The following is a 21363-nucleotide window of genomic DNA, read 5'->3' as shown; positions in this document are numbered from 1 at the left end:
CTCTAATCCCATCGCCACAACTCTTTCAAGTGAACAAACATGCAAAGACATTTCAAGCACTATGGCAATGTTGACTTGGAGCATTGTTAACTCCTACCAAAAGGCTGTGGGAAGCAGAGAAAAATGATGGAAGGTTTCATTTATTAATCTGTGATGAAAAACAGACTTCTGTTGATGAAAGGGGCAGGGGGAGGGGTAAAGATAGGCTTGTCTGTTTAATGCTTGGCCCAGATATAGGTGTTTTTTTTAAAAAAAAGCAAGCAGCTGAGCACATTGCTTCTGGCTGTGTCTTTCTGTAGGTTGCCAGTTGCCAGCATTCACAAAGCATAAGTTATGTAATGAGCTCCTATCAGGAATCCGAGTTCAAAAACATTTCATGAACTCCCATGCTGTTCTTGCTAGAGCAATTGTTTTTGATAATGAAAAGTCTCTATCACCCTGATTCAGCTGTCTTGGCCCTCTTCAATGGCAGCACTTTGTGCTTTCCCTCAATCTCTTCTCCCTCCATCACAATATCTGTTTTTTTTTACTTAAGGGCACTCTTCCCTATTCCCCTTTACTGGCTTTTGCTAGAGGAAAAGAAAAATAGAGGAAACATGGTTTTGCCCCTCCCATAACTCTGAAACAAGCAGTTTTTCCTTGCTTATCAATTGGAAAAACTTCATTTCTTTGGCAAGTACAAAAGAAATACTGGGTTTACAATCAAAATATATTCATCACAATGCTATATTGATAGAATAATAGCTTTTCTGACTTAATTTTGAGTGTAAAGACCTACATTTCAGAGCAGTCTTTCTCCCAGAAATGTGTTTATTCCTGATGGAATAATTTGGAGTGCTTTTTAGGAAAATTTGGCAATTTTTCACAGAAATAATTATTGGGTCACTTCCTGAGTGAGGAATTTCATTTGCAGCCACTCTGCCACTTTTACATCATTAAAATCAATCAGGCACATGGATAAGAGCATGTAAGTATTTAAGAGATCTAAATTAGAGCTCATAAAGAGGAAATAATGCAGGACAGCTCTTTCAATCTGGATTCATTAGGAGTCTTATGCCAGTACATGAATGTATTAATATTACTCAATAGATTTCATCAGGTAAATAACAAAAATCTACTTCCTTGGTTAAATTTAAATAGAAGAAATAAATTTAAATAAAATTTCTATAGAGTTAGAATTAGTGTAAAATGTCTGTACCAAGTATCTCATCAAAATGGAGGCTTGAACACAAAACACTATTAAATTCTTATTAATTCTTCCTTATGATTCTGTTTCCAGTGTAGTTACTAATATATTTAACAAATAGCTCATTCTTTAAGAAAGAATGAAAATTTATTCAAGAATGAAAATTGTGTTTAAGTAAATACAAAATTTAGGCCAAAGTATCTCTGGGAGGTTTAATCCATGACAGTCAGTGAAAAGATAACCAGGTCTTTCAGCAGACTTCAACACAGACACTTGGAATCAGGATATCTTGGCAAAATGTATTTAATTTTAAAGTAAGGATTTGTAAGGTACTAGAAAAGTGTACTGATAGGAACCTTCAAAGCACAATTAGATTGACTGATAAAATATCCATACATAAATCTCAATGAATTTCATCACATGTATTGAAATAAAGGAGATGAAATTTGAAGAATATAAAATCGATTTCTAATCCAATAATAGAAAGTTCTGTTATTCTAGCAGAATAATTCTATCACAGTTAATTTTCAAATAATTATCTTTCACATACAAATAATTTTTTCTTTGTTTTACCTTAAATTTCAGGGATCTTGTTGATTTGTCAGTCCTCGAGTTGAAATTATGAATTCTGGAAAGAAGGGAATAAAAGTTATCTGGCAGAATTTGTTTTTAAAAATTTAGTTCTCAGCTCTGTTAGGCAAAGATCACAAGTACTTCTGCTCCATTAATTTGTGGTCTAACAAGTCTCAAGCTGTATGTGTGGAGGAAGATTATCCTTTGTTTCAGTAGAAAGAACACCTAAAAGTTACTAATATTAAACATGGATGGATAAATGATATTCAAGGTTCTTTTCACTTTAGTAGCTCCAAACATTAGTTAATTCTTGCAGTGAAGCTAACATCAATTAATTTATACCACTTTGAGGCACAGAAACATTGACCATCTTCCCAAATAGTGAGAGAATCAGCAACAGCAGTCAAGTGCTACAGGTTTAAGATCTAGTTATAAGAATACCTCAGAAATTAAACAGAAAGCAAGAACTGCCTATCATGATTCAGGCCTCAAATCCCAAAACCACTTCAAAAACCTCATGAGCCCTGTTTCCATGAGTTCCCAGGGAAAACCAGGCAATACTGTTCAACTAACTGTAGGTCACAAGGCTAATACAAGACCTGCTTCAGTTTTTATATCTGTAAAATAGGGCTAACAGCACCAAGCTCTATTAAAAATGCTTTGCATTTTTTCAGACCAAAACAACACAGAGCTATACTAATTTTGGACATATGCCTACAAAAAAATCAAACATAGCTCACAGATTTAAACACTGTTCATAGCCTATGTCATTCCAATCTAGAGCTCTGAGAAAACTGAATTGAAAATGTGGCAAGTGTCAGCTTGCTGCTTCATGAAAAAGCACTGTGAATGAAACATGTAAAAGCAGAAGCTGCATAAGAATACAAATCCTGGTTTGTAATTTAAAGTCATTGAACATCACAGCATAAGGAAAATAAAATAGTTATTGCTCCAAGGTCTTATATAATTTGGGTAATTTTGTCCCTCCAGTGTATTAAACTTTGAAATCTTAATGACTCATTATGCTGCACAGGCTTTGCAAAATAATGCAAATGAATCTACATAAAATTTACAATTTGCTAAAGATATTGTTGTCTTTGTAAAGCAGAAGAAAACACAAAAACACAGTAATCACATATTTTTTAAGTCCCAAATACAAGTTCTGGAGGAAATTTTGAACAAATCATTGATTAGCTGCAAGAGTTATAATATAATGTTAGCTAATACTTGTGATCTTGCCTGGTATGCTTGAATTTGCCTGAATTTGCACAAGACCTATTATGATGTTCCTGAGACTAGTGGTATTGGCACTACTACCAAACAGAAATCATGTCAGAATTGCTTGAGGTGAGAAGAGAATGAGAACATTTGTACTTTTAAAATACTCCTATGGAAAACAGAAATTAACCCATTCAGATGTTCACATGAGTAAGTAAGCAAGTTATGACCTTGTAAACCAGAATGAAAAAAAGAGTGTGCTGAAAAAACCCTTTGCAAGAAACCATTTTCTGACTGGTACCATTGACTTCAGCAGCAGTCATAGAGAGACAGGAACCCGAACACTCATAGAATTGTTACTGAAGGAAGATAATTTATTTCAGTACCTAATCCTCAAAACATGATTAGAACATGTTCATAAAGTCTAACTTCAGTTACAGAAAACGTTGTCCTACAGCCATAAAGGATAATGGATTTCAGAAAGCTGGGTGACTGATGGACAGTGCTGTTGTGAAAGCAGTGAAAGTAACTACTTTCACCAGTTTGGTCCACTCAGTTTTTCAGCACCATCCATTAAAGTTCACTGCAAGGATTTTCATCAGGACAGATGCACAGCACAGCAACCTCCCATTCCCTGGTAAAGTTTCAGTCTTGTTTTCTAAAACAGAAATTTTCCCTAAAATATATTCTAGACTGAAGTTTCTGCACATTCTGCAAGTAGCAGTACAAGAACTATCACCAGACTTGTGGCCCTATGTTATTCTATGTTCCAAGTCAATCATATTAATTTTGTGCAACTAATCAATGACTTATAAAGCATAGTTGTGTTTGTACCTCTGTTGAATCGAGAAGACTTATTTTTCTTTCAGAGCCATATCTTTAAATCCTTCTACATTCCTCAAAAATATGAGCTAAAAAGCATGTCAGTGGTATATGTCAGTTCATTCCTCTTTAAGTCTCACTCCATATCAGAATAGTAAAAGGTATTTGGGCAGTAGAGTTGCTATTTGCTTGAATGCTACAGCTGTCTTTGTTGGCAGATTCATTCCATCTGCTTTTACCTATATAAAAGCTGGGTATAGCCTCTAAATCTCATCTAGGATTCCTGCACCCTATTCATCAGAAAGAAATTAGGGACTACCAGAGATTAATTATTCCATCCTAATGTAGGTAGTTTACATAGTTCAGATGAATCACTCCCTGCACACAGCTTTTTTTCTATTAATGAAAAAAGAAAGCTGAAAAAAGAAAATTACTCATAGGCATCTAAAGTAAAATTTAGACCATTAAGTGTAGGTGAAATGCATTTTACCTTTACTACTTGGAACTGCACTTAGGATTGGGCTATCTTAGACTTACACCACAAACCTTTCTAGGCCATGGAAAGAAAACCCACACTAAATCTCGACCCATTAGTGAGAAAAAAACGTATGGATGCCAGCAACTTCTATTAAAAACTATACCAGTTCCTATGGCATAGTGATCCATTATATTGCATTGTATATAGTATCTAAAATAAAGAAAAATCTCCAAAATAAACACTGCAGAAATGCAGTATTAGAGAAGATTATAATATTCCAAGTAGTTAATAATAAACAGGACAAAAAAACATGTCCGTATGCTGGCAGAACACCACCTCATGAATCATGCACCTACTGTGAACAAATATTTGTTGGACAGCTTCACTGGGTTTTTTTGATGTGTCATACTGCATTCATAGGATGACATCTGAGAAGAGAGGATGAGCAATGAAAGAATAAATGTTTTGGGTTATAGTAACAGCCATTTTTAAACCTTTGGCTAGATCTTCTCCAAGGCCTTCCTGTAGCACTCCTAGTACTCCAGTGCAGTACTCTGTCCACTAGTACTCCTAGATACAGAAAGTACCAATCCCATCCACAAAGACACCTAAAAAATAAAAGAATTATTTTAAAGCAGAATAATTATGCATCCCAATGAACTGGTAATTTAACCTCATTATGGAGGAATTGACAAATGCACAGTAATCTCTACATGTGGCAGAAAATTTTGTAACTAGTATCAGCCTCATTAACTGTCTTCCTAGATAATAGAATGATCTTGTGATCAGCACAGGAGAGGCACAAGCATTGTCAGATGAAAGACCTGAGGCAACTTCTGACTGTTGGCCAAAATCTCCCCCTCCTCTTTCCCTCCTTGTAGCATCCAAAGTATTCTAACTCTCTGCAATATGTGTATGTGATCTCAAAGAGACCTGACAGAAATGAAACAGCCATCTCAGAAGATAGACACATCAGATCTCCTAAATACTTCTTTTGCCCCCTCCATTCCATGTTACTATTGGCAAAAAAATGCTACAGAAGACACATTAATTTTTAATGAAAATAAAATCTAAATACAATATATGTTTAAATATTTAAGGAAAACAATAAAACACAAAAATAAATTTTAGCACAATGCTGAAAATATTATCTCAACACAGTCTGAAAAACTTGGAAATAGTATAACAAAATCAGTAGCAAAAGAAATCTTTCACTTAACATGATGTCTGAAACAGAAATTATGGTTATAACAATGCCAATTGGGGAAGGGAAGGCTACTACAGATAAGGCCTGAGAAGACTGTGCACACCCAACAGTAGGAAAGGATCTTTCTCTCAGGATTCTTTCTGGCCCTTCCTCACAGTACTTCTCTCCAAATACAGCATTAGCTGCCTGTAAAGCCAGTTAACAGGCACGGTATTGCAGGGAAATAGAGAGACAGCACAAAGCTCAATTAGAGTACATTCTGTGTAGGGATTATTTTGTCTTTAAGATGGAGAAAGGAAATAGTTACTCCAGTGGCTGAGAAAGTCACGACTGCTGCAGGAGGAGCTCCAGTTAAGACAAAGGCTATGAAGTCCCTGCTGGTTTTGGGGACTCTGTGCCTTCCAGAATGTGTCTACATGGAGGCACCCAGTGCTGGCAACCAGTGGAAAGATACTTTGAGCAGAATGATCTGAATTTCTTTACCAGATATTCTGCTAAACCCTCATTGAAAGTATGGAGAGAAGGAAAGCCAAGTTCATGCTGTGTTATAGTTCTTCCTAAAGGATGTGGGGAAGTGGAAGCATTCTTTCCGCAGATACTAGTAACAAAAAAGAGGAACAGCCACTAGAAGACTGCACAAAGGTTGACTCCATCTGCAAGAATGTCCTCATGTATGCCCACAATCAGATGAAAAACTCAAGGAATGAAGAACAAAGGACACCTAAGAGGGATTATAGATAGGCAATAAACAACAGCTTGCAACACAGCTGCAAAGATCAATACATCCCTGTGTTGAATGCACATATGCATCTGGAGATAGTACAGAGTGGACATTTTAACAGTTAATATAGTTCCCATATGATCCTACATGGAATACTATAGTCAGCTGAGCATCAGATTACCAGAACCATATGATGAAAACTAATGCAGTTTCTGAGCCAAGCGATGCTTTGTAATAGATTATTATTTAATTTTCTGTATAAACATATTTATAGCACATCTAAGAGGTCTCAGAGAAAGGACTGTAAACAGCAGCCTCGTAGTATTTGCAATGTAAACACCAAGAATGAAGAGAGCAAATTACAACTCTAGGCAGAGAAAAGTAATGCATCTATAGATAAAAAAGGTATTAAAAAATATTATCAGGCTTTGGGAAAATGTCTTAAAAATATGAGGGAATTTCCATTGCATGAAAAGTAGCAGAACAGAAGACCAGATGACTTACTAAGTCATTTCAAAAATATGCTTTTCAGATTTCTACCCTGTACTAGTTTTCTAACTATTGATTGGAATGATGTGAAACCTAAAGAAATTAAGGACACTCACAAACACATTCAAGAGAGTAATGAGGAACATGTCTGCAGTTTTCTGTGTGGACTCCTTTGAGGGTCTGCTTGCCAGAAGAGTGCAGAGACACTGAACTCATGGTAAGATGTGGGGCTAACTCAAGGACTCCAAAACAAAGCCTCATTAAAAAGTTATTCTGCAGTTTCTTCAGGCAATAACAGCACTTCCCAGCTTTAGAATTTAATTTTTTTAAAGTTTTGAATTAAAATTTTTCATTGTTTTGCATCTTGCGGGAAAGAATTTCTCCAAGGTCTTTTTCTTTTCCTATCTTAGGAGGATACAGCCTTAAGAAACACAGTGAGACCCACAGAGATGTCAAAAGCAGGCAGTAGAAATCAGTCACACAATCCTTGCCTTTAGCACATCAGCTGACTGCCTGTACCTGAAGAACTGATTTACTCTGCACAGAGATTTATAGATTCCATGTCAAGATTTAACTGTTGGCACAGCAAAATAAGTTGCATTATTCACTTCATCCTCTGCAAAGACATATTTCTGCAAAGGCAAAGGGATGCATTGTCCATCTTCAAGACTTAACTGCTTGCAGCAATTGCTGCTTGCCTGCAGACTTCTCTAATCACTGAGCAGAGAAAAGAATTCTCCTAATTGCTGAGAGCTTTTGGTTTCCCAAAATAGCTGACCTTCTTCCTTTTTGAAGAAAAAACTTTCCTCTGCCTTTCTGCCTGCCTCCCCACCCCCCTCCTGCTGGCAGACATAAGAAGAGAACTGTGTTTGTTTTCACAGTAAATGGGAGGCCAGAGCAGTGACAAGACTGATCTCACAGTTTCCAGCTGTAATGTTTGATTTCTTTACAACTGCACATATGCAGAACTCAGAAACTAAACTAGTCCAGTAAGAGCAAAATGCATAACAGTAAACCCAAAAAAACCCAAAAACCCTGAAAGGTTTGAATGGTGGCAGCATGGCTCTTGACGTGAAAGCAAATACTCCAGCTAAGACACAAGGATTATTTGGGCCAAAACTGCAGCTGAGCCTCTATTTCCACAAATAGGGATATGTCAGCTTTTCGAGTGTTGCAGATCTCAGATTTTACAGTTAAACTAGACAAAATTTGTCATTTTTAGATCACCCGAAACTGCCCTGGTAGGGCTCAGGAAAATAATTTCAAGTTCCACTTAAAAAGAGGAGGAAAAAACCAAATATTTTTATAACCTTTCCTTATCTCCCACTAACAGAGACAACTGTGTATCAGTCATCATGACAATGCTGGTCTTCTGCTCTTAAGTTTGTGTAATTTTAATGTACAGAATTCTTGTCTTAAACATTACTGATATTAAAGATTTACATTGGTCACTTTCAGACATTAAAAGGGTTTTTCTATTTAATTTTCATTTTCATTGGACAACAAGAACAATGACAGAAAAACATCTGAACAGAAGTTCAAACTAGATAAACAGAGTTTTCAAGATAAACAGTTGATTTTTTTAAAGTTTTTATGTACCCTAAAACAGGTCTGATCTGCTGGAAAAACTCAAAATTTCTCCAAATGTGTAAGAGCTGAAGTCTGAGGAGGAAAGGAATTAAATAAATTAAATACAATCACTTGAGTGTTTTTGACAGGATTGTTCAGAATGTTTAGATAATGAGCATCCAAAAGTGAAAATCTGACACTGTACTCCTAGTCCTGGCATTAACTTCATCATCCTTCCAGTTTTTATTAATGCTAAGTTCAAGGCAGAATGATTACTACATTTATTTTTATTTTATTTTAATGAAAATGCTTCTCTCATGCAGAGACTTGCAAATTGAGAATCACCAAGCAACACACTCTTCTGGAAGACTGTGAAACCCTTTCCTTTGCTTTCAGTCCAGAAGTTGGTAGCCCAACTATCCTGTGGCCCCAAGAAGTTAAGGCCAAGCCTGCAGACTCACCAGCAGAGACACAGGAGCCCTGAGACCTCCTGGCTCCAAGTGAGGCTCCCAGGTTCTTACCTACAGCACTTCCCAAGCAGACTGGCACGAGGCAGGCTGTGTTGCAGACCATTAGAAGGGTTTCCTTAAAAAGAGGCCCATTTTCTCAGCAAGCCTTTTCACCTCTATTGGCAGATCAAAGCTGACCCTTTGTCCTAAATTTTGTTTCATTCTCTTCAGTTTTATAGCAGAAGGTGTTTTGTTGGGAAAGGCTCTGGACAGCTCTAGCTGTCCCTGTATTCTTACCTTTGAAAGAACTTTTGGTTTTCTTGCAAGATCACTGACATGGAAAAGACTTACTGCACACAGCCTTGTAATTAGTGTGGTGAGCCCTACCATTACTCTGCAAGTTACCAGGCAAACCTGACTTTTGTTCTTATTTTCTAGAGACCACCTAGACACAGTTAGTGTATGATCCACCGCCTAGAATGAGAAGGTTCAAATAGCAGATATTAAGAGCTAGAAGATTTCTGCAGACCTGGGTTCTTCCAGCCTTGCCACTACTTTCTCTGGAGCATTTTTTCACCAAGCACTTCAAGTCCATGGGAGCTATTCTCACCCTTCCTTGGTACAGATGCTTGCAAATGAAATTACAGGAAACATTCACATTTCTTTCAAATCACAGAAATCTTATTTCAATTTGAATTTTGGAAAAATTACTCCAGCTACTTCATTGCAAGACAAGCAAAGAGAAAAACAAGGCTCTTCAGCACTTGTTGCAAAGAGCAAAGGAGACCCAAAGCAGAAGCATAGAGAAGCAGAGGTGTGAGGTAAACTCCTTGGTTGTGCCTTCACCAGACGTCACAGCACACTTTTCACTCTGTCTCTCCACCAGCCTCATTCTGACACCATAAAGTAGAGCAACTTGAGGTGACCCTGGATTAGGCCAATTGCAGGCAGCTTCTCCATAACTGCACACCAGCTGGGAACTATTCTTACACAGCCACGTTCACTCTGCCCCCTTCAAGGCAAACTCGAGGAGGCCACTGCCAGAGATGCCCATTCCTCCACTCCCTGCCAGCAGCAATTGCTTTGGGTCAACACAGCTCTCAGTTCACTCCTTGCACATCTAGAGAAGCAAATGGAGACAACCCAGGATGAACTGTGTGCCTAAAATATTGACCAAACACATTATTAATTTTCAATAATGTGTGCCTGCTCTGTAAAAATGTTTCCCCCACATAATATCTGGATCAAGTTACTTCCACAGTAAGCTTCAACTTATAGATTTTCTACTGTGATTCAGTAAACTATTTATTCAGCCCCCAAATACTGCTATCTTTCTAAGTATTCATTTGGCTATCTTTTTGGATGTTTACAGTTTGCAATCTTTGAATTAAATTATAGAACTGCAGAGTTCATTATGATAGAGCTATTTTGCAGCATGTTATTCTATACATGGGATTTCAAGGAGATGATAAAAAGGAAAATAATAAGTTTATTTTGCTCACACTCCATCCATCCCATTTTGCTCATATCTAAAAGTACTAAGATCTTCTGGAGAGTAAGAAGTTTCATAGCTAACCTTTTCCTTATCCCTCTTTGGCCCCAGACCCCTATCAAAACACAATCTCCCACACTGATAGAAAGAGCCCTTATGAATACAAATGCCTGTGGACAACTTTTTATTTGGCAGCTGTATAGCATTATGGACTTATTATCCACAAAAGAGTTTTACTTTCCTCAAACTGGAATTAAAGTGCATTAGAAAACCAAGAAAAATGTTGTTATTGCACATCACACTGGGTCAGGCAGCTTTAGAAAATCCCCAGAAGTAAAGGAGAAAACCATTCGCTTTTTTCCTGTACCATCAGTATCATCTGACCAACTGCTAATTGTACTGCTGAGGTTTTAAAGACCTCTATTCAGGTAAGTGCTGGCCAAAAAAAAAAAACCCTCTCATTCATCAAAGCACAAGTACTTTCAAGAGTAGCCTAGTAACACAGAAAAGACTTGAAAATCCTCAAAGTCCAGCCACCTATGGAGTGATCATGTGAAAAAATGTCAAAGAATCACTTTTGTAAACGCTTAAGACAACTGCTACTGAGTGGTAAATACAAAATACTGTTTAATTGCAATTTTCAAAAATTCTTCCTGCTTTCAGTCATTATATGTCTGTCCCTGTGATAGAAATGGGAATTCTTTCAGTTTTCAAGCCTGTGCTCTCCTTTCATTGCAATGAGGACCTAATTCAGAGCTTTAAACTGTGTTCTGCAATGCATAATTAATCTGGCTTCATAGAGACCTGGACAAAAGACCCCATTCAATCTTCAGCTCCTTCCCCCTGAGATATTGTTATTTCTAAAAACTCCTGCCAGCTGGGCTGGAGGGAAATCTCAGCACTGTGGGAGAATGAACAAACTACAGGCCTCCAAGGGATTTGAAGTAACTATCTGACTAAATTGGATTAGAAAGTAAGGAAGGGGAGGGGAAGGAGGGCTTATTCTGAAGTCTACAAAAGCTCATAAAAAATTCTTAGAAGATTTTCATATGGTGAAGGGGAGAGAGATATGCAAGTTTTATAACAAAACTGAGAAAGAATTTTAAAACATGCATGAGCCAATACACTTGGGGATATTTGAAGGGATTACTGCTGGTATTATTTCAGGAAAACTGTTGTGTCTGCCTTGGAGCTTTGAAATGGCATTTCTATGCAAAATCTAGGCTTCCCTGAAATCCAAAATAGTCATACTTTCCTTCCAGGTATTTGATACATATCCTGTTCGAACCTATAATGTAACCTAACCATAAGTTGTTTTAAGTTTCCTCCAAAGCACATTGCAATTAAAAGCCTTTGCCTAGAAGGATTTCAAAGGGCTATGGAAAAACAAATTCAGTTTTGAGAGCCAGCACCCTGCTTTCATTCCCTCCAAGCTCATCCTCCAAAGTGTGTCAGAGACTATGCCCAGATCACCTGGCCATCTCTCACACTTTTCCCAATATTTTTAGCAGGCACATACTCAGGAGTATTGCCCCATTTCCCTTTTGGAAGACAAGATGGAAAAAGCTCACAGCCCTGCTGTGAGAGTGGGTGCCTGGAGGAAAAGATGCTTCTCTGTCTCCTCTGGCGGGCTCTGCTGTCCCCCCTGACAGGGACTGGCTGCTTGCAGGCTCTCTGCTCCTGCAGCACTAATGCTGTGAGGTTATGTGGGTTTAGCCAGGACAAAACTTGGCTCACTACCTTCAGAAATATTTTCAGAAGTCGGGTCTTTTAGCCACCCTAACCAACAGCCCCCATATTAAAACAGTTGTAAGTAAGGGGCAGCTCTTACTTACAACAGCAGGGACTTCTCCACAGTCAAAAGGAACAAAAATATTCCCTAAAAGTTGATCTACTTAGAACTCACGTGTTGTTATAGAGTAAAAACTGTGGTACTTTTCAGTGGTCTGGCATGCACTGAAGAGATTAATATGCACAATGAAAAATGCACCCTGCTGGATGATGCATCTGTGTAAAGATGGGTGCACAAAAATTACTACACATCAGAGCAATCCTAATCAGTCCTAACCAAAACCAAACATTTGTGCTTTTTCATTATCATCATGTGCTATTTCTAGACTTATTGTCACAGAATAATTTTCTATGATCTCCCTTTGCCCTGGGGAGGAAGTGCAGGGAGGAAAGAAGGGAGCAGGATTAAATAAATTTTTTGAAAAGTAGAAAACAAGATTCAGCAAAATCTTTCAAAACAGTGCAGGCTTTTTTTTAAGGGTGTCACTTCATAAAGAAACACTTGTATGTAACTTAGCAACAGCAGCAACAAAAGTACTGGTAGCTCATATTCCAGACAAACAGAGAAATGTTTAAAACATTAAGTTGTTATATAAAATCCATACAGCCCCTTTCCAGTTTCTTTAATTCCTGGGGTGTAGAAAAAGCAAGACAACATCACCACTCTTTCTTTCTCAGCCAACATAATGAGCCACTTTGGATTGTGTGCAACTGTTATCACAAGTGGTTGGATGTTGTCAAATCCATATCGAGGCATCACATCAAAAATCCTTACTCACAACATTAATCTAACAACTCTGAATAACACTGGCATTTCTTGAAAGGGACAATGAAAGGTTTCACATCTGTGAAAGAAAAAGCCTGGTTAAAAAAAAAAAAAAAAAAAAAAAAAAAGAAAAAGTCAGCTAAACACATCCTGAGTAGAGCTAACACTACTTAAAGTAAAAGATCTACCTAAATTAGCCCTGACTTTTCCCAACTGACAAAAAAATCTCAAGGTCTCAAAACTGGCAGTGAAGACTGCAAGGAGCAAAGGACAGATAGTCAAAGCCAGGGCAGAAAAGGTCGGTGTTGAATCCCATCCCTCACACTGGACTCTACATTGCACTGCTCTGAGCATGAGATCACACTGAGAATTCTCCACAGGGGCTTACCCACCACGGTCAGGACCTTTCCTAGCAATGCACAAGCCTCACTCCCACACTGACCCATCTTCTGCAGGCCACCCATGGAGCTGGCACACATGGGGAGCCTGTAGAAATTCTGAAGTGCACCCAGGACAGGAGCAGAGCCAGAGGAACCATTATGGGTGTGCAGGCAAAACCCAAATCTGCTGCTTTAGTGAAAAAAAATAACTTGTTCTCTCTGCAAGGATGACAGAAGTTTGGCAGCAACACTGGGCAGGTGATGGAGGGGAACAGGGGAGTCTGGCAAGGCTGCGGATTTCTGCAAAGCGGCTGAGGCTCGGCCCCTCCTGCAAGAAAGGGAAAAGGGTGTGGCTGGAAAGGAAAGCAGACGAGACTGGGATTTGCTATTCCTACTGCTGTGTTAAAGGTGGAGAGGGCACAGAGCAGAGCTTGTCTGCCTCCTGAGGAAGAAGATCCTTACCCCAGCCACACTACCTCACAGAGGAGTGGGGCATGGGTCAAGACTTTCATTTGTACACCTCCAAGGGTATTTCTTCCTTAGACAAGAAAACCAAGGCATGACAAGAAGCAGGATTTCAGAATCCTGCATCTCACAGAAAGGGTCAAAGAGGAACCTGAAAGTTTTGGACAACACATCTTCATCCCTGTGTATTTGTGCAATGCTAGGAAGCAAAACAGACATCCGGCCACTCGCCCTGCTTCCACACCCAGGTGATGCCCGGCCTGGCCCGGCCGCCCTTCCCAAGGCCCGCGTCCAGCCGCCCCTGCCCCCTCCACCACAAACACCAGGGGGAATTCTAGCTCGGTTTTGGTAACTCTGCACCGGCTGCCACATTGAAATCCCACCAAAAATAAGATGGGAGAAGTTCATAGCAAAAGAAGAAGCGGGGCTCTGCAGCAGTAGCTTTGTCTGCTATGAGGCACTTCAGCGCCACTCCTCAAAATGTACTGTCTGCCTCATCTCTCAAAAATAGTAATAAACTTCCTTTCTCTTAGTGCTTACTCCATGTTTTAAAAGTGTACTCAAAAAACTCAGAGATAATTTAGTTCCCTCTTTCCCTCCTCTCCTCTTCTTCCAAACCTCGGGCTTTAATTGACAGTAATCTGCAGTACAAAATAAGAGCACAACTCAGAAGGGTCTGAGACTAAGAAAAATTGAGGAATGAAAGGCCAAATTTTCCCACCACTTACTCTGATATCACCTTGGGTTTAAAAAAAAAAAAAAAAGAAAAAGAAATTTGAGAAATTTTACTGTTACATCCTCAAGAGGAGGCAGCAGTCTGTCTTCTAAATGAATTCCAGATTTAAATAGCCCAAGAAATTTCCATAGAGGGACTGCCACAGCATGATGAACAGAAATACTCCAGAGCACACCTGGTTACAATCCCATGTCCATCCTTAGGAGCACAGTACTGAGCATGCACTCTGTGTAACCTCTCCTGTTTTCAGCTGCCTCCCTCATAATTTACAAAGTACAGTGACCCACCTATACCACCTTGTCTTAATCTCCCTGTTGAAATGTAATCCTTCAGAAGTTTGAGTCTAGTAAATGCAGTTACTTAATGTCATCCAAAGTGTTTAAACTGGGCATCAAAACTTCAAAATGGTGCTTAAATGGAGCACAAAAATGAAAAAAAAGAGAAAAGTTTCTCAGCTATAACAGTTAGTTATGCATAGGAAATAATTCAGGATAGAAATTTCTAACTTTAAAGTTCAACAGATCCTGGTGAAGTATGCAATATATAGAGCCATGCATTTTAAGCATAAAAAAAAAGTTCTTTAGAAAACGAACCAGGAAGACTGTGGTGTAAATGTAACACTGGCTCAAATTTTGGCCAAAAGCATCCTTGAAATTTGTCCATTTTGCAAGTGTCCAGTGTTATAGTAAGAGCAAATAAATCTAGAATAAATATTTTAGCTTGTCAGCTCTAATAAGGAGGACATTGCAGAGACTCTCAGGAGAGCAGAGATCCAAGCCCAGTCTCAGACACACCATGCTTACATCATTTCCATTTGCTTGACTCTATTAGCCTAGGTAGAACAATCTGTTATACTACAGCTTTGTGCCCAATCTAGGATGTCCCATGAAACTCTTGCCGCATAAAAACTGTAGTGAAATAATAACTCCATTATCAGAAATGTGGATAATAAACCCTTAAAAACCTTTATAAGCAGCATTTTAAATGAAAGAAGGAGAAGAGGTGGGTCCAAAGGCAAACTAATCTGTTTGATCAAACATTGCAAATTATTATCAATATCCAAATTCCTTTTTATTCCAGGACATATTCTTCAGATTGCATAAAGGCATTACATATCCCTATATTTCAGCATGGTTTATTGACAACTCACAGCCCTAAAATGCAGAATAGACCTCTTCTGCTTATGCTGTAAAAATACTCTGTGGTCTTGCTTAATAACAGTTGTGGAGAGCACAAAAATAATCGGGGGAAAGAGCTGGAGCAGGATGTACTGTCTCCTGGCGTGGTGCTCAGTACACGTTCCACCAAACTGCAGCTCGGGGAGCTGATGGGCAATGACACAAACACACACGTGTGCTCTCCCTCCCACCCAGGTGGTATTTTTATGTCTAACCTCCCTTTCCCTGGGTTGCAGGGAAGTTTGACAGAGCCAGTGAGCGTCACACGGGATGCTTAGGAGCTGGCAGGCTCTGGCCTGCATTTTACCCACTGACCACAAAGTACAAAGCAGTTTAAAGCTTAGGTTGAAGTTTTTGTTAACGAGATGTCACTATAGATGGGGGACATGAGACTGGGAGCATGTGATGTAGCCAAGCGTTGGTTCCTCTGATGTGACGAATCTAAGTCAGACCTGCCAGCACCAACGCTCTGCAAGAGGAAGGTTTGAAGGGGCCAGGTAGGGCCAGGTCCCAGGGCTTTGTGTCCCAGCAGACACATCCCCTGCCCTGCTGCCATCCAAGCACCCTGCAGTCACTACACCAGTCTTGGTGATCAGTTGGTTCAAAGCCCACCCCAGTCAAAACAGCCTTGCATGGGCTGCCAAATGCACTAAAGCTCTGTATGAACCTGTGGTTTAATGGCTGCAGCTCTGCAGACATCAGCCTTTCTCCAGGCAATTCATGGCACCTACAACATCCAAAACATTTAAAGAAAAGCTGTAATGTTAATTGTTCCATTGTGTATTATTCCAGATATACAGAAACTGATTAAAAGGCAATTTTGAAAATGCCTTTTTCTAGTAGATATTTGTTTCATCCAGATAATGGGTTTTATTTCTAAAAATCATTGCTAAAGGCATACATGTTCCCCATTCCTTCACCAAATTGGAGAAGTACTAGCACCAGAAGACACCCCACCAAAACAGAAGCTATTTTCTCCTCTGGAACTATGAAACCACAGCATGAGACTCCTCCCATATGTACCAGGACCAACTTCACAGATGCCATACTCATGTAACTCACACTGAAAAAGAACTGGAAAAAAAAAAACCTACTAGTGGAACTTTTACATGTTTTAGGAAAAAAAAAAAAAAAAAAAAAAAAGACAAACCAAAAAAAGGGAAAAAAGCAGAGGGGGGAGAAAGAAAACAGCCCAACCTATGCCCAAGTTTCTGAAGATAACTGGGATCACAAAGTTGGATAATGAATGACACTTTAAAATTAAAAGCCATCTACATGATATTTTGTGTGCCTGGTAGATTTAATTCCCTTTTCAAGCACTCTTAAAAAGTGAATTAGGAAATGGAGGTTAGATCAAAGTTGGCACAGGAAGAAACAAGAAAACAAAACAAAATCAACTACTCATCTGCTATTGAAATGTTTAATCTAAACCTTCTTCTGATTTAAAAATAGAAACTATTTATAAGACAATGTGTGCTTTAATCAGAATGCAAGAAACAAGCCAATCATTAAAAGTTCAAAATAAAGGTTTAAACTCAAACATAGTTTTGCAACTACAGTTACAGCCAGATTACAAAATTCCTTTCACACAATGCACATAGCACCCTTTGAGACTTAATGACATTCTGCAGCTGGGGTGGTACGAATCTGAGTTCTTTCTGTTCTGACTTATTTACTTCTGCAAGAAAATTCCCCATGGCAACTGGCCAAAGGGGCTTGTCTCCTTAGTGTGTGAAATGTGAGCAGATACAAACTTGACACCATATTTCATCCCCTCGCCTTCCCTCGTGTCTGCATTCCTAACTGTAAATTAAGGGGTGGCACTGACTGTTCTGGGGTAGCAGGAAGCAGCTTATTCAGAAAGATAGGAAGTGACAAAGGAGGGAAAAAAAACAAACCACATTGCAATGCTTCAAGGCAGTTTCTGAAACTATAGTGAGATTCTTCTCACCCATAATCAGGACAAGCTGAAATTGTGCAACAGCTGATTCTCTTCTAAAAATGTGACAGTTTTTCCTTTTCTTGACCTTTTAGATATGCATTTATCTCCCCATCTAAACAGAAATCAGTAGAAAATTGTCAATACTTGATAATAGACATCTGTACTTGCTGCAGTATACCCTTCACAATTACGGTCTCTTTTCAGGAATGCAAGTTGGGTTTTTCCTGTGTGGAGGGTCCACTAAAACAGAATACTTCTGCAGCACAGTCTGCCAAAGCTGATTATGAAAGAGGCAATTTGGAACATGGAACTTTCTAAAGCTGGACTTTAGAAAATAAGAGGCACCTGGGAAATGATATGCAACTCTCAGAGACTAAATACACTCTGGCAAAACCAAAATTCCCCTAAGGACCTCAGTCAGCCAAGGGTGAAACCGTGACCTTGGACACATGTTTACCCTTCTTGGAGCTGATATGCATAATACATCTGGTATTTCAGCTAAGGGATACCATCATCCTGGTTTTCCCTCCAATTCCTGACTGTACAGCTAGGTTTAGTAGTGACACCAGTAAAACTTACTTAAAAAACATTTTGTTAACAAGATACTTTTTCTGAGAAAGCCTGAAAGAGTCTCAAAATCAACTGCTATCACTTCTAAACACACTTTTAAATGTATCATAGTTCTGGGTCTATGTCAAGCTATTGTGTTCTACATACTAAAGACTTTCAGGCTGCTGGCTGCCCTGGAGAGAATCATGTGATTCCTTCCAGCATATGGAGACACACTTCTATTTCTATTTGTAGCCCCTAAAAATGTCAGTGCTATGGGTGTGACAATATTTTAATTCATGTCATTTGAAATGAGGATGTCTTACTAGCAGTTTTAAGGAGCAAAATTCTGACAGTCCAACCATGTTTTGCTTGTTGCTATTTTAAATTTAGAAATAAACAAGATCAAAACGTTTTGTTCAGTCCTGTATGCTCCCCTGGACTGCAGAGGATCCAGCCATTGGTGTCAAGAGCAGCTCACAGTAGCTGTGCTCACACCTCAGTTGCCCACAGGGCCTGGGATCTTGTTCAGACTGGCTGCAGTGAAGAGGCATTCCAGGGCAGGGAAGCTGAGCCAGGTGAGTACAATCTGCATCCACTTATCCCAACGTGTACAGCACTCCCCCATGCTAGCCCAAGCAAGTGAGAACAGATTAATCTGTGCAAAAATTATGCCAAAAACACTATCAGTGTAATTAACTCTACTCAAAATGTTTGCAAAGTTTAGTGATTTAATTTTCATTTAAAGAAATGGAAAACAAGGTTGGAAGTTTTGAAGAAAAACCCAGGAAGCTGCTACCAACAGAATGAATCAACAGACCAAATTCTGAAGATTTTCCTGTGCTAAGGCCTGCTGCAGAAACTTTGCCATTAACATCTGTGTAACAGCTACTGGATCTGTGAGATGTAGCAATCAAACATGAATGTGATTAAAGCCTGGGCTTTATAACAGATACAGAGTTATGACAGAAACTAGAGTTTACAACAGAAACAGAAATGCAAATGTCAAATAATGAGTGACAAATTAGAGTACCCAGATTATTTTTATTGTTCTCTGCAAAACACAAAAAAAAGTGATGTAAGCATTTTAAGAGGCTCAAACTGTAAATTCTTTTGGTACAGCCAGAGAAGTGTTAGATAGAGTCCCTTATGCTTTTAGGAGAATACTCCTGATGCAACTGCTCACTACTAAGGAAACTTAAGTGTCAGCTAACAAATGAAAGGAAGAGAGAAAAGCCAGTTCAGAAAAGCAGGCAAGTTTTAAGTGCAGTTTCATTCCTGAGAGGGAATGGAGGCAGGTGAAAGAGACGGTTTTTACAACACCATCCAAAATAGGTGACAAGGAGGAAGGGGAGGGGGAAAATGAGCTTTTTCTTTTCTCTGGGAAGCAGACCAGCAATGCCAGGATTTGAGATCCTAGGAACAAAACGAAAGAGGACCTGAAGTCTAGGGTATTTGTAGTTCTACCTTGCCATACACAGCAGTATGGCAAAAGTCATCACACACTGTTTTGGTATTGCCATCAGTGCTCTAAGGGTGTGACATGAGATTTTTTTATTCTGGGGAGAAAGAAGGCACTGCTGCATTACTCCTTCAGCTGTTTAAGCTCCTGCCATGAAAGAACTTGTGCATCTTCAGAGCTGCACACCAGCTGACAGCTGGCAGAACACTATATAACTGCTGTTGTCTCTGAAACATTTCCAAACCAGACTCTCCTGCTTCCTTGGCTGTGAGGAAAGAGAGAGATTGTAGTACTTACTCCACTACTTTACACCTAAGGAGGTGTCACTGGCCAACTGTAACCCAATTCTGCTCCTTTACAATTGCAAAAGGGTCAGAAGAGAATTAAAAGTATTGGCTGGGAGGCAGAGGGAGAACAGCAGACGGGTACATGCTCAGAGAAGTCCTGCATCATCGTCTAAGCAGCATCTCTTGAAGGACCACTATAGCATATCCAGAAAAGGACAGGCTTATAGGAATTTACATGTTCTCATTAGCTGCAGTAGTAAAAGACCATTTTGAAAGATAAAATTAAAAAAAAAAAAAATTGAATTAGGGGCAGACAAATTGTTTATCAGCCCTAAAACAAGAATTTGGCAATACTAAGTCAGCTGTTTCATATAATTTCAAAATAGATGGGTTTGGGTTACTTTCCTCTTTTCAAAGGTTTTTCCCCCCTCCTCAGCACTATTACTCAAGTTCACATAAGGGGTCAAAACAACTAACAAATGGAAAAAAAATCACAAACATTAGCTGAAGTTCAAAAGGCAATTACTCTATTAGAACATGATTTTTACTTTTATTAAAGAGATCTGCTTTACATAAATCCTAAGACAGCATGGGCTGGCACTACTACATTTCTGTCAGGAGGGCCACTTTGAGTCACAGTACCTGAAGATCTGTTCCAAATACTCAATACTCTGTGGGGCCTGACTCTGTAGAGTTGAGATGAGTCAGATAATTTTTAAATGCTTTTGAGAAAACATATCAGTAGCCAACTTTTTCAAAACAGCTTTCATACTTTAAAGAGTTATCTGTTTGGAGATGTGGGCTGTTACTTTTTGGCTTTTTTTTTTTTTTGATTGAGAAAATTTTCTAAAGGAGTTGGAACCTGGAGAGTGGGTGACATGGGCTGACTGAAAAACACTCCCTATAGATGCAAGGAAGGTAGTCTGAAGGCAGTATCAGGCACCATACCATATATTCTCAAATTTTCTTAAAACACAAGTTAATTTTTTGTCCTACAAAGGTCTTCAAATATACTGTGCAGCAGCTAGGATTCCACAAATTACTTAAACTACCCAAGTCAATGTACTAAAGGCATGCTAGCTGTCCCATGGATTTATACACAAGCCTCCCTAATTTCACAACTGTGTCTTTTACAGTTTGTGCACCATCTTCCCAGAGCAGCTTTCTCTCCCCACACTTCACTTGCATTCACCACTTCAGTCCACCCTTTGATTTCATGTTCCTGAAGGCCAGTGCGTCACATTCACTCCGGTACTTAGGCACGTGATGATGGAGGACAAAGCTAGTGCTCTCCAGAACAGGGAAGCCTCTGTTCCTTTCCAAACAACACAGAAAAGTGCTGTTCCAGAGTGGTGAAGCTTCAAAATTTAAGCCAACTTTTACAATTCTACAGCAGTTGTCAGGTTTCTCTAATCTGGGAAAGAACAGCCCATAGGACATTACTCTCCCTAGCATTTCTTTTTCAAAGGGGATGAGACACAGAAACCTCCACAGCTGTTCACTGAGGTTAGCCAAGCCCCTCAGAGCTGTCCCCATCTTTTGATGACTCCACTCAAGCTCACTGTGATTCTGCCCTCAGACCCCCATTTCAGCATGAGTTAAG

At 39.2% G+C, this 21363-nt stretch overlaps 1 protein-coding gene across 1 annotated transcript in view; it reads right to left on the bottom strand.

Annotated features, from left to right (window-relative positions):
• The window catches only part of THADA (THADA armadillo repeat containing), a 506671-nt gene that overhangs the window by 51346 nt on the left and 433962 nt on the right, over positions 1 to 21363 (bottom strand). Inside the window, exon 46 of the mRNA XM_030269014.4 lies at positions 1760 to 1814. The gene's annotated coding sequence lies outside the window, so the exon portion shown is untranslated. The remainder of the gene's footprint in view (positions 1 to 1759; positions 1815 to 21363) is intronic.

The sequence above is a fragment of the Taeniopygia guttata genome, chromosome 3 (assembly GCF_048771995.1).
Source record: "Taeniopygia guttata chromosome 3, bTaeGut7.mat, whole genome shotgun sequence".
NCBI classification, from domain to species: Eukaryota; Metazoa; Chordata; class Aves; order Passeriformes; family Estrildidae; genus Taeniopygia; species Taeniopygia guttata.
Note: the sequence above shows the minus strand (reverse complement) of the source record. Positions and strands in the feature narration are given on the sequence as shown.